Source organism: Phyllobates terribilis, unplaced genomic scaffold (genome assembly GCF_046119375.1).
Source record: "Phyllobates terribilis strain yellow unplaced genomic scaffold, ASM4611937v1 Scaffold_9__5_contigs__length_417890890, whole genome shotgun sequence".
Classification (NCBI taxonomy): domain Eukaryota; kingdom Metazoa; phylum Chordata; class Amphibia; order Anura; family Dendrobatidae; genus Phyllobates; species Phyllobates terribilis.
This window is the reverse complement of record NW_027362769.1, coordinates 276,721,809-276,736,154: the sequence shown is the minus strand read 5'-3', so window position 1 is coordinate 276,736,154 and position 14,346 is coordinate 276,721,809. Positions and strand designations below refer to the sequence as shown.

At 43.8% G+C, this 14,346-nt stretch overlaps 1 protein-coding gene across 2 annotated transcripts in view; it reads left to right on the top strand.

The window, feature by feature from the left end:
• The window catches only part of PGAP1 (post-GPI attachment to proteins inositol deacylase 1), a 1,100,814-nt gene that overhangs the window by 272,022 nt on the left and 814,446 nt on the right, over positions 1 to 14,346 (top strand). The gene's annotated exons all lie outside the window — the stretch shown is intronic.

Sequence of the window (14,346 nt, the reverse complement as noted above, 5' to 3'; positions counted from 1 at the left end):
ATGTTGGCCCACACACTCCCTTGTACACTATATTATGGCCACCCACAGCTTCCTATATACTGTATGATGGCCTCACAGCCTCTTATGCACTATATTATGGCACCCAATTCAATTCCCCTTATATATACTATGACGGCCCTACTACCCCTTATACTGTATATAGCATGCTGGCACCCATAGCCTCTTATATATAGTATGATGGCACGCACACCATATATTGTAAAATATTTCTGTTTTTTTTTTTCCAGTCAAGATGGGGTGCAGAGTGTATTTTAATGAGAAAAAAAAATGAACTTTTTAGAATTTACCAAATGGCTGCAATGAAACAGAGTGAAAAATTTAAAGGGGTCTGAATACTTTCCGTACCCACTGTGTATGTAATATATATATAAATATATATATATATATATAATACACAGCAGGGGTCGACAAAGTTGTTCAGAATCTAGGAGCCAGCCAAAAAATTTAGGAGCCAGAATTTTTTTTGCTGACAAACTGTACATATAGACCCCCTCACACACGGCGTCTCCCCGGGGAGCACGGCCTTTGTATGTACTTACACAGGTAGCGGCCCCCCGGCCACAGCGATCCTTCCCCCCCAGGGCCGGCTCCAGGTTTTTCTGGGCCCCGGGCGAAAGAGTCTCAGTGGGCCCTTTTAACACATACACGATTCATGATGCACAGATACGGCGGAGAAATAAATATATGCGTGCGCACACACGGTACGCAGACATATGTACACATACAGACATACACATAGATAAAACAGACAAATATATATACACAGTCATATACACTGACATTCACATACATGCACTCACACATACACTGACATTCACATACATGCACTCACACAGACCCATTACTAATATTTTTAATATGGAGATTGGGGAAGCCTCACTCACCTGTCCCCGGTCCAGTGTCCTGTCCATCAGCTCCTCGGGTATGGGGCAGTGCAGGGCCCCCGGCGTGTCACAGACTTCATGGCCCTGGAACATCAGAGGGGCCCACTTGCGGTCGGGTCCGGGCCCCTCCCGCCCATCTGTGCAGGACCTCCGCTCCGACGATGTTTGATTGCCGGCACTCCCCCAGACATGGCCGCGTGCTGTGCGGCTGTGTCTGCTAGTAATGACGCGGCAGGAGCGACACACAAGCAAAATTAAAGGTGCAGTGCCGTCGACCCTGCCGTGTCATTACTAGCAGACACAGCCGGACAGCGCGCGGCCATGTCTGGGGGGAGTGCCGGCAATCAAGCAGCGCCTGCGTCCCTGAACAGGTGCCGAGGAAGCGGCTAGGGCGGGCGGGTGTGTGGGCCCGGCCCCGACAGTGAGTGGGCGGGCGGGTGTGTGGGCCCGGCCCCGACAGTGAGTGGGCGGGCGGGTGTGTGGGCCCGGCCCCGACAGTGAGTGGGCGGGCGGGTGTGTGGGCCCGGGACCCGACAGTGAGTGTGCGGGAGGGTGTGTGGGCTAGGCCCCAGACAACATTTTCTAGGCGCCACTGGCGACCAGGCGCCTGGGTTTGTCGAGCTCTGTACACAGTACAGACCAAAAGTTTGCACACACCTTCTCATTTAAAGATTTTTCTGTATTTTCATGACTATGAAAATTGTACATCAAGAGAATGCCAAGAGTGTGCAAAGCAGTCATCAAAGCAAAACGTGGCTACTTTTAAGAATCTAGAATATAAGACATATTTTCAGTTGTTTCACACTTTTTTGTTAAGTATATAATTCCACATGTGTTAATTCATAGTTTTGATGCCTTCAGTGTGAATGTACAATTTTCATAGTCATGAAAATACAGAAAAACCTTTAAATGAGAAGGTGTGTCCAAACTTTTGATATGAATGAAATATTCTCATTGTACAAAAAGTATTCAAAGTTGAATGTGCTGACAACAAAATCACACAAAAATCATCAATGGAAATCAAATTTATTAACCAATAGAGGCCTGGATTTGGAGTCACCCCCCAAATTAAAGTGGAAAAACACACTACTACAGGCTGATCCAACTTTGTATTGTCCTTAAAACAAGTCAAAATGAGGCTCAGTATTGTGTGTGGTCTCCATGTGCCTGTATGACCTCCCTACAATGCCTGGGAATGCTCCTGATGAGGTTGCGGATGGTCTCCTGTGGGATCTCCTCCCAGACCTGGACTAAAGCATCCGCCAACTCCTGGACAATCTGTGGATGGAGCGAGACATGATGTCCCAGATGTGCTCAATAGGATTCAGGTCTGGGGAACGGGCGGGCCAGTCCATAGCTTCAATGCCATCATCTTGCAGGAACTGCTGACACACTCCAGCCACATGAGGTCTGGCATTGTCCTGCATTAGGAGGAACCCAGGGCCAACCGTACCAGCATATGGTCTCACAAGGGGTCTGAGGATCTCATCTCGGTACCTAATGGCAGTCAGACTACCTCTGGCGAGCACATGGAGGGCTGTGCGGCCCTCCAAATAAATGCCACCCCACACCATTACTGACCCACTGCCAAACCGAGCATGCAGAAGGATGTTGCGGCTGCAGATCGCTCTCCACGGCGTCTCCAGACTCTGTCACGTCTGTCACGTGTGCTTAGTGTGAACCTGCTTTCATCTGTGAAGAGCACAGGGCGTCTTTGCCAATCCTGGTGTTCTGTGGCAAATACCAAGCGTCCTGCATGGTGTTGGGCTGTGAGCACAAGCCCCATCTGTGGACGTTGGGCTCTCGTACCACCCTCATGGAGTCGGTTTCTAACCGTTTGTGCAGACACATGCACATTTGTGGCCTGCTGGAGGTCATTTGGCTGGGCTCTGGCAGTGCTCCTCCTGTTCCTCCTTGCACAAAGGTGGAGGTAACGGTCCTGCTGCTGGGTTGTTGCCCTCCTACGGCCCCCTCCACGTCTCCTGGTGTGCTGGCCTGTCTCCTGGTAGTGCCTCCAGCCTCTGGACACTACGCTGACAGACACAGCAAACCTTCTTGCCACTGCTCGCATTGATGTGCCATCCTGGATGAACTGCACTACCTGAGCAACTTCTGTGGGTTGTAGACACCGCCTCATACTACTGTACCTCTAAGTGTGAGAGCAATGACAAAATGCAAAAGTGACCAAAACAAGACCAAAAAAGGATGAAAACCGAGAAATGGTCTGTAGTCACAATCTGCAGAATCACTCTTTTATAGGGGTTGTCATGCTAATTGCCTATTATTTCTGAGTGTAAAAGCACAACCAACATTCAAAAGTGTCCAAAACATCCGCCAGAAAGCATTGGTACTGAGATGTGGTCTGTGGTCCCCCCTGCAGAACCACTCCTTTATTGAGTGTGTCTTGATAATTGCCTATAATTTCCATCTATTGTCTATTCCATTTGCAGAACAGCATGTGAAATTGATTGTCAATCAGTGTTGCTTCCTAAGTGGACAGTTTGATTTCACAGAAGTTTGATTTACTTGGAGTTATATTCTGTTGCTTAAGTGTTCCCTTTATTTTTTTGAGCAGTGTATTTATTCTGAGCTATAACTTTACTTTGCAGCTGATGGAGCTGTATGGTGGCTTTTTTTTGCGAGACAAGATGACATATTCAGCGGTACCATATATTTTATAGAATATTATAGAATATATGACTATACTAGCTACAAACGTCTTGTTTTTATTGTAATATCTCCATAGGTGTATAGAGGCCCATTTCCAACAACCACCACTCCAGTGTTTTAATGGTACATTGTGTTTGCTAACTGTGCAAGAAGGCTAATGGATGTTTAGAAAACCCTAGAAAATCCTTGCACAAGTATGTTAGCCCAGCTGAAAATGGTTTGGCTGATTTGAGAAGCTATAAAATTGACCTTCCTTTGAGCTAGTTGAGAATCTGGAGCATTACATTTATTTGGTCTATGAAACTCTCAAAATGGCCAGAAAAAGAGAACTTTCATGTGAAACTTGACAGTCTATTCTTGTTCTTAGAAATGAAGGCTATTCCATGCGAGAGATTGCCAAGAAACTGAAGATTTCCTACAACGGTGTGTACTACTCCCTTCAGAGGAGAGCACAAACAGGCTCTAACCAGAGTAGAAAGAGAAGTGGGAGGCCCCGCTGCACAACTGAGCAACAAGACAAGTACATTAGAGTCTCTAGTTTGAGAAATCGACGCCTCACAGTTCCTCAACTGGCAGCTTCATTAAATAGTACACGCAAAACGCCAGTGTCAAGGTCTACAGTGAAGAGGTGACTCCGGGAAGCTGGCCTTCAGGGCAAATTGGCAAAGAAAAAGCCATATCTGAAACTGGCTAATAAAAGAAAAAGATTAATATGGGCAAAAGAACACAGACATTGGACAGAGGAAGATTCGAAAAAAGTTTTCTGGACAGACGATTCAAAGTTTAAGGTGTTTTGGATCACACAGAAGAACATTTGTGAAACGCAGAACAACTGAAATATATATGTGTGTGTGTATATTATATTTATATATATATATATATATATATATATATATATATATATATATATATATATATATATATTTTGTAAGGCAGCGCTAGTCATCGTGCTGGGGAACACTCGCTGCCCAGGGTTAATTAAAGCACACCAGCCACATTTCAGTATTTCACATTCCAGCAGTTTATTACACTTCACTACTGCTTATCACCGAGTCCAACTCAGTGGCTCGCCGACATACACATATAATGTCCAGGAGCCTTTCAAGTGGCAGACAGGCCCACTAGGCTCCAGTTACAGCCTTCAGCAAAGTCACTTATATCAACGTCCATATAATGCAGTGTTTTACCTTTGCCGGGTTTTAGCTGCTTCAGTCAGATTTGTTCTGCCACCACTGTGGCTTTACGGCTTCCCAGATGGGGGTCTCCAGCCCTCGTTCCTTCAAAGGCTACTGGTATGTTTTCTCCCCTAACATCCTGCCTCTGCCTTCCAGGACTCTTGCCTTCCAAGCCTCTGGCCCTCCAAGGCTACTGGTATCGCTTACACATAAGGATCCAGCCTCTGCCTTTCAGGCTTCACCAGGCCTCTCCATGCTAACGGTGTCCCACACACGGGAACAGGCCTCACGCCTTACCAGTGACAGACATGTCCTCTAGTGCACACACAGGACCTGTGCTGATGTCACAGTCATGTGATCAGACCTTCAGTGTGCACAAGACCTATGCGATGTCACAGTCATGTGACCAGTCACCTGGGGGAGGTACATTGTCGGCCAAAACACACCCTGGACCATTATAGTAATGGCGCAAGCCGCTGCATTACTATATATATATGGTACCACTGAATACGTCATCTTGTCTCGCAAAAAAAAGCCGCCATACAGCTCCATCAGCTGAAGAAAAAAGTTATAGCTCAGAATAAAGCGATGCAAAAATAATTCTTTCTATAAAAGTTTTTATTGTATAAAAGCACCAAAACATAAAAAAAAATATTTAAATGTAATATCGCTGTAAACTTACTGACCCGAAGAATAAGGCTGCCTTATCAATTTTACCACACGCAGAACGGCACAAAAAAAAATTCCTGAATTGTTGTTTTTTGTTTATTCTGCCTCCCAAAAATGGGAATATAAAGCTATAAAAAAATGTCCCGAAAATGGTACCAAGTAAAACGTCAACTTGTCCCGCAAAAAACAAGCCCTTAAATGACTGTCGGACAAAATATGGAAAAATCAGAGCTCTCAAAATATGGCGATGCAAAAACTAGTCTTTTCTAAACAAAAGCATCTTTCAAAGTGTGACAACTGCAAGCATAAAAACCTGATATAAATCTGGTATCGCTGAAATCGCACCGACCCGAAGAGTCGTATAATCACTAAAACCGCAAGAAGAAAAGCGTAAAAAAAATAAATAAAACCAATTCTTCACCTGCTGCTGATTTGTTCATTCTGCCTCCCAAAGATCCAAGTATGGTTCGGCCCACATTTATCCTGTTCTCTGCGCTTACAATGAGGTTTCCGTGTAAATCTCTAACATACGCCATTCAGACGGAACCCCCGGCGGAAGACTCACTGTAATGAAGCAGATGGAGGCACCATGGATGCCATCTGGCCTGTGATCCCACGGTGTCCGTCTTTTTATGCGTGCTTAAAAGTGCCGTTGGCCACAGTTTAGTGAACCTCTGAAAAAAAGGACACTGCTAAACAGAGACCAGATGGAATCCAGAATAACTCTGCCGCTTCATATTAGTGAATGGATCCCTCAGGATAGGTTTAGGGTTGTGTTAGGATTTTTTCAAAAGTAAAGAAAAAAAAAATGATGACGATTTGGCGACTAGTGTTGAGCGCAAGTGCCCACTACTTGAGTTTGCATCGGGTGCTCAGGTGTGCACAAAGTATTGCTGGTGCTCGAGTCCCTGCCCCGCATGTTTCGCGGCTGTTATACAGCCAAAAAAAACATGCAAGGATTGCCTGCCATACACGAGCAATCCCAGCATGTTTTTGTTTGGGTGTCTTGCAACCATGAAACATGCGGGGTGGGGACTCGAATATCGACGATACTTGGTGCATACCCAAGTACTCGATGCAAACTCAAGTAGCGACCACTGGCGCTCAACACTAATGACAACATATTCAATATGATGACCTAATGTTATCAAATTAGTCTAGTTTCCAAATTTGTGTCACTTATAGGGGGTTTCCACTGTTTAGGCACATCAGGGGCTCCTCCAATGTGACATTGTGTCCGCTAATTATTCATTTTACATTCATAAAGTCAAATGGCGCTTCTTCCCAAAACAGTGGTTTTCCCCCACATATCGGGATATCGGTGTGCTCAGGAGAAATTGCACAACACATTTTAAGGTTAATTTTTTCCTGTTATCCTTGCCAAAATAAAAAAAAATAAGTCTAAAGTAAAATTTTTGTGAAAAAAGTTAAATGTGCATTTTTTCTTCCACATTGCAAACATTTATGTGAAGCACTTGAAGGGTTAATAAACTTCTTGAATGTGGTTTTGAGCACCTTGAGGGGTGCAGTTTTTAGAATGGTGTCACTTTTGGGTATTTTCTGTCATAAAGGCCTCTCAAAGTCACTTCAAATGTGATGTGGTCCCTTAAAACAATGGTTTTGTAAATTTTGTTGGAAAAATGAGAAATCGCTGGTCAACTTTTAACCCTTAACTTCCGAACAAAAAAAAATTTGGTTCCAAAATTGTGCTGGTGTAAAGTAGACATGTGGGAAATGTTATTTATAAACTATTTTGTATGACTTGATTATCTGATTTAAGGGCATGAAAATTGAAAGTTTGAAAATTGCTAAATTTTCAAAATGTTCGCCAAATTTCCGATTTTTTTCACAAAGTAACGCAAGTCATATCAAATAAATTTTATCACTATCATGAAGTACAATATTTCATGAAAAAAACAATTTCAGAATCAGTGGGATTCGTTGAAGCGTTCCAGAGTTTTTACTTCATAAAGTGACAATGGTCAGAATTGTAAAAATTGGCCCGGTCATTAAAGTTGTTGTTCACAACCTTCACATTGATGCCCTATAGAGCACAGGATCAATGTGATATAAATGTAATGTAAAATGTTCCCAATAAAACTTTCAACTCAGACCACAAAAAAAGCAAGTCCCCACTCAGGTCCGTCCTCTGTTAAGGGGCTTCCACGTTACTGGTAGCATAAAGGCTCTGGAATGTGCCATGACTCCACGCCCTCCAAAAGAAATACATCGAATTCTGCACTCCTAAATTCAATGACCCTTCGCTTCTGAGCCCCACAGTGTGCCTAAACCACATTTAGCGTCCACATGTTTGGCAATTTAATTTATGGGGTTTAATTCTGCACTCCTAAATTCAATGACCCTTCGCTTCTGAGCCCCACAGTGTGCCTAAACCACATTTAGCGTCCACATGTTTGGCAATTTAATTTATGGGGTTTGTGTCTCCAGAAGCACAAGCTGGGTACTACAATGTACTGGGCACTACAATGTCAGATTTGCAATTTTCACTTGGCACCTCAGGGGCTCTGTTAAAGTGACATAGAACCCGCAAACCATTTCAGTAAAATCTGCACAATAATGTGGCGCTCGTTCCCTTCTGAGCTTTGTACTGTGCCTCAAAAGTAGATTTCAATGAGGCTGCGTGCCCACTATGCGTTTTTCAAGCGTTTTTGCCGCAGAATTTCCGCAGCGAAAACGCTTAAAACAACGCTTGGTAATATGTGCCCAATGGTCCCCAATGATGATCAGCATGTGCTGGGCACATGCTGCGGAAATTTCCGCTTCGGATTATCATTGTGCAGCATGTCCGTTAATTTTGCATACACGCAGTGTAATTGCCGCCATTGACTTGCATTGAATCGCTTAATATCCGCATGACTACATGTGCACATGCGGATATTAAGCGTTTCAATGTGCAGATGGTACCCGTGTCTGAAGAAGAGGAGACTCTCCTCCAGACCCAGGTACCATAGTACCTGTAAAAAAAAAAGAATTAAAATAAAAAAACACATTATACTCACCTTCCGATGTCCCCCGGTCTCCTGTTTGATGCGTCCTGGCTCCCCAGTGGCTCGCGATGGTCTAAAAGGACCTTCCATGACGTCATTTAGTCATATGACAGGTCACGCGACCACTGACGTCGGTGGTCGCGTGACCTGTCACATGACTAAATGATGTCATGAAAGGTCCTTTTACACCACCGCCACCCGTACAAGAGACCGGACGCACTGGAGAAAAGACCGGGGGCCATCAGAAGGGGAGTATAATGTTTTTTATTTCTTTTTTAGCATTTTTATTATTTTTTAAAACTATTAACTTGGTGACACTATATAAATCCATGCCGTTTGCATGGATTTATATTGTGTGACCAAGTTGTCAAGCACTTTTCCAAGTGATGCTAAAATCGCTTGGAAAAGCGCTTGATAACCCGCATGCAGAATTGCATGCAAAAAACGCTTGACAAACGCTTCTACCTGGCAGGAAAAACGCATGTAAAATCCGCATGCGTTTTTCCTGCCAGGCAGATGCGGAAAAAAATTTCACAATTTCTGCATCGTGGGCACTTAGCCTGACATACAGCTCTGGCAAAAATTAAGAGACCACTGCAAAATTTTCATTTTCCCAGATTTTTCTCTTTATAGGTATATTTTTGAGTAAAATGTACATTGTTTTATTCTAGAAACTACTGACAACATGTCTTAGAAATTCAAAGCTAAAAGTTTTGTATTTATTTGCAGCAAATGCGAAATCGTCAAAATAATAAAAAAGAAACAGTGCTTTCAGACCTCAAATAATGCAAAGAAAACAAGTTCTTACTCATTTAGAAACAACAGTACTCATGTTTTAACTCGGGAAGAGTTCAGAAATCAATATTTGGTGGAATAGCCACGATTTTTAATCACAGCTTTCATGCGTCTTGGCATTCTTTCCACCAGTCTTTCACACTGATTTTGGGTGAACTTATGCCATTCCTGGCACAAAAATTTTAAGCAGTTCTTCTTTGTGTGATGGCTTGTGACTATCCATCTTCCTCTTGATTACATTTCAGAGGTTTTTTTCAATGGGGTTCAGGTCTGGAGATTGGGCTGGCCATGACAGGGTCTTGATGTGGTGCTCCTTCATCCACACATTGATTGACCTAGCTGTGTGGCATGGGGCATTGTCCTGCTGGAAAAAACAGTCCTCAGAGTTGCGTAACATTGCCTGATCCCTTGTATGCAGCTTGATTCATATGTCCTTCGCAAAGATTAACCTGCCCAATTCCAAGCTTGCTGAAGCATCCCCAGATTATGACCGATCCTCCACCAAATTTCACAGTGGGTGCAAGACACTGTGGCTTGTATGCCTCTACAGGTCTCCATCTAACCATTAGACAACCAGGTGTTGGGCAAAGCTGAAAATTAGACTCATCAGAGAAGATTACCTTACTCCAATCCTTATGGTCTTTGGCAAACTTCAGCCTGGCTCTTGTTTGCTTCTCATTGATGAAAGGCTTTTTTCTAGCTTTACATGACTTGAGGCCTGCCTCTAAGAACCTATTACGAACTGTTCTTGCCGTGCACCTCACCCCATCTGCCGTTACTTTTGTAGGTCACTTGATGTCATCCTGCGATTGCTGAGTGACATTCGAATAAGATGACGGTCATCCCGGTCAGTGGAGAGTCGCATTCGCCCTCTGCCGGTCTGTAGCTTTGTTGTCCCCAATGTCTGCTACTTGACCCTGTTGTAATGGACTACCGTTTTTCTAAATTTTAAGGATGGAGGCAACATGACGCTCACTGTATCCCTCTGCTAGTAAAGCCAGAATTGAGCCCTTCATTTCCTAACTCAAGACTTTTCTTTTCAACTCCTTTGGCATGGTTAAAAGTGATTTTTTTCATTCAAATTACTTTTGGGCTATTCCTAGCACTTGTTTTGCCCTCCACCTTGTCCTATTGCAAGAGGATTGTGAAGACCACAGCAGTGTTTTTTATACTTTACATCATTACATAAGATTTGGTTCAGGTGATCACCTAATCAGAAGCTCATTAAGTAGAATGAGGTGTGCTTTGGTTGGAATTCAACTGACACTGGAATGGAATGGCTGTCAGACATGTAGAGATGGTGATTTTTAGAAAACGGTGCAGTTTGATCATGCACTGCACATTATCAAAGTAACTTGCTGGTGTCTAGTGACACAGATGTCATCATGACGACATCGGGTCACCATGGCAAAGATCGGAATCCCACGCTCAAGGCGCGGGGTCTCCAATCCAAGAGCAGAGGGGCTTCTATCCCTCTTCTCGCACGCTAAATGCTACGATTGCACTGATCGCAGCATTTGGGGGGTTAAAGTGCCGGGTTTCAGCTGTCAGAATCAGCTGACAGGCGGCGGAGGTCGCGCCCGTACAGCCTGTGTGCGGGCACCATCGCCATGTTGTAATTGTACGTACCTGGTCCATAAGTACCAGGCCACAGGGGTGCACTATTACTACCATTGTCAGAAAGGGGTTAAAGGAAACATTAGTCAATTTATAATCCTAGAACCACATCCAGATGTCTAGCAAGGCCTGTCGTGCGCAGATTCTTCTCTTTCCATTCCAGTACATTGACAGATATCTTCCCGTACAGAGAGAAACCACTCAGTATAGGGGAATGGAGCTGAAAGAAGCCACCGGGGACATCAGAGTTTCAGAGTAAAAGATACGTGGATGCAGTAATGCAGCCAATGTCTGATTGAAGCTGTCTGTGGTTCGGGCACTATGACTATACTATAAGGTTCTTTTTAAAGGGAATCTGTCACCACCTGGGATTTATATAACCTATTAATATGAGCATACTTTTGATAGAAATGTTAAACTAGTCCTACCTGTATGCCTCATATTAAAAGGTGTTGTCCACTACTATGGATAATACCCCAAAGTATTATGATGGAAATTAGATTATTTCTAATTACCTTGTGCTGTTCTTCTTGCCTGTGAGCGGCGCTATCGCTGTCCATCGCAGGCATTATGTGAGCCCCAGCGGCTGCAGCCAGCTCCGGTATCTGCTGATGTAACATCAAGTTCTGGCTGCAGCCAGGCGTGACCCAGTGCTGCGCTCCCCGGTGAGTGATGGGCCGTGGATGGAGTTTCCCCACGTTTCATAGCTCAGCATTCACTGTATGCTTTCCCAATGAATGCAGGAGAGGGAAACCGCGCTGTGGATGCTGGGACGTTGGGTTATGATGCGCGGGGAAACCCTGCCCACAGCCCAGCATCCACTGTGGGGAGTGCATCACTGAGTCACGCCTCACTTGACGTGACCTCAGAGGAAGCAAGAGCCGGCTGCAGCCAGGAGTCACGTGATGCCTGTGAGCAGTCAGCAATAGCATCGTTCACAGGCAAGAAGGAGAGCAGAAGGTAGTTATAAATAATCTTATTTCCTCCATAAAAATACACTGATTGCATTTTAAATATTACTGAATTGTAGTGGACGACTTCTTTAATGGTCTTGGTGAAATGATATTTTATCTTTATGCTATTGATTCCTTCCAAGCATCGGGGAGTAGGGGGCCTGGAAGGAATCCCAGCCTCCTCTCCATCATAATGCCACCCACCTCCCCTGCACGTCACAGTGCCCAGTGACATGCAGATGTGGTGCTGGAATCCCACGCCTGCACCATGGAATCTCTCCACTATCTGTACCTCTTCCTGCCTTCTATGGGAGTAAGTCGCAGTGACTCGCTTGCACAGAAGATCACTGAATAGTGTATTCATAAAAAAAAGGACAAGGAACGGATTATGGAGGGAGTCCAGGGGGCAGGCGCGGGATTCCAGCGCTGCAACTGCACATCACAGGGCACTTTGACGTGCAGGGGAGGCGAGTGGCGTTATAATGGAGAGAGGAGGCGGGGATTCCTTCCAGGCCTCTTACGCTCCGGGACCTGGAAGAAATCATTAGCATTAAGATATAAAATACAATTTCACAACAAGACCATTAATATGAGGCATACAGAAGGACTAACTTAACATTTACAGTGGGTACGCAAAGTATTCAGACCCCTTTACATTTTTCATTCTTTGTTTCATTGCAGCCATTTGGTAAATTCTAAAAAGTTCATTTTTTTCTCATTAAAGTACACTCTGCACCCCATCTTGACTGGAAAAAAAACAGAAATGTAGAAATTTTTGAAAATTTATTAAAAAAGAAAAACTGAAATCACCTGGTCATAAGTATTCAGACCCTTTGCTCAGTATTAAGTAGAAGCACCCTTTTGAGCTAGTACAGCCATGAGTCTTCTTGGGATTGATGCAACAAGTTTTTCACACCTGGATTTGGGGATCCTCTGCCATTCTTCCTTTTCCAGATCCTCTCCAGTTCCTTCAGGTTGGATGATGAACGTTGGTGGACAGCCATTTTCAGGTCTCCCCAGAGATGCTCAATTGGGTTTAGGTCAGGGCTCTGGCTGGGCCAGTCAAGAATGGTCACAGAGTTGTTCTGAAGCCACTCCTTTGTTATTTTAGCTGTGTGCTTAGGGTCATTGTCTTGTTGGAAGGTGAACCTTCGGCCAAGTCTGAGGTCCAGAGCACTCTGGAAGAAGTTTTCATCCAGGATATCTCTGTACTTGGCCGCATTCATATTTCCTTCAATTGCATCCAGTCGTCCTGTCCCTTCAGCTGAAAAACACCCCCATAGCATGATGCTGCCACCACCAAGTTTCACTGTTGGGATTGTATTGGGCAGGTGATGAGCAGTGTCTGGTTTTCTCCACATATACCGCTTAAAATGATCACCAAAAGTTCTATCTTCGTCTCATCAGACCAGAAAATCTTATTTCTCATAGTCTGGGTGTCCTTCATGTGTTTTTGAGCAAACTCTATGCGGGCTTTCATATGTCCTGCACTGAGGAGAGGCTTCCATTGGGCCACTCTGCCATAAAGGCCTGACTGGTGGAGGCCTGCAGTGATAGTTTACTTTGTGGAACTTTCTCCTATCTCCCTACTGCATCTCTGCAGCTCAGCCACAGTGATCTTGGGATTCTACTTTACCTCTCTCACCAAGGCTCTTCTCCTACGATTGCTCAGTTTGGCTGGACTGCCAGGTCTAGGAAGATTTCTGGTGGTCCCAAACTTCTTCCATTTAAGGATTATGGAGACCACTGTTCTCTTAGGAACCTTGAGTAATGCAGAAATTCTTTTGTAACCTTGGCCAGATTTGTGCCTTGCCACAATTCTGTCTCTGAGCTCCTTGGGCAGTTCCTTTGAGCTCATGATTCTCATTTGGTCTGACATACACTGTAAACTGTGAGGTCTTATATAGACAGGTGTGTGCCTTAACAAATCAAGTCCTATCAGTTTAATTAAACACATCTGGACTCCAATGAAGGAGTAGAATCATCTCAAGGATGATCACAAATAAATAGACAGCATGTGACTTAAATATGAGTGTCTGAGCAAAGGGTCTGAATACTTATGACCATGTGATATTTCAGTTTTTCTTTTTTAATAAATTTGCAAAAATTAATACATTTCAGTTTTTTTTCAGTAAAGATGTGGGGTAGAGTGTACTTTAATGAGAAAAAAAGTTAACTTTTTAGAATTTACCTAATGGCTGTAATGAAACAAAGAGTAGAAAATTTAAAGGGGTCTGAATACTTTCCGTACCCACTGTATATCACCTGTATGCCAATATTAATGGGTTATACACATCCCAGGCGGTGACAGATTCCCTTTAATAGGATAACTATATAAAAATGTAAGCCACAAATATGTCAGCACATTATTAAGTTACTTATACATAGTAATGTAGGTTGAATATCGACCTAGGTCCATCAAGTTCAACCTTTGTCCCCCAATTGTACTCCCTACACTAACACTACACTAACTTACTGGGACTAGACCTCACAAATGTATTATTATTACCATTTTTATTATTGCTGCACTATTAGAATTAAAAATGTACCCATT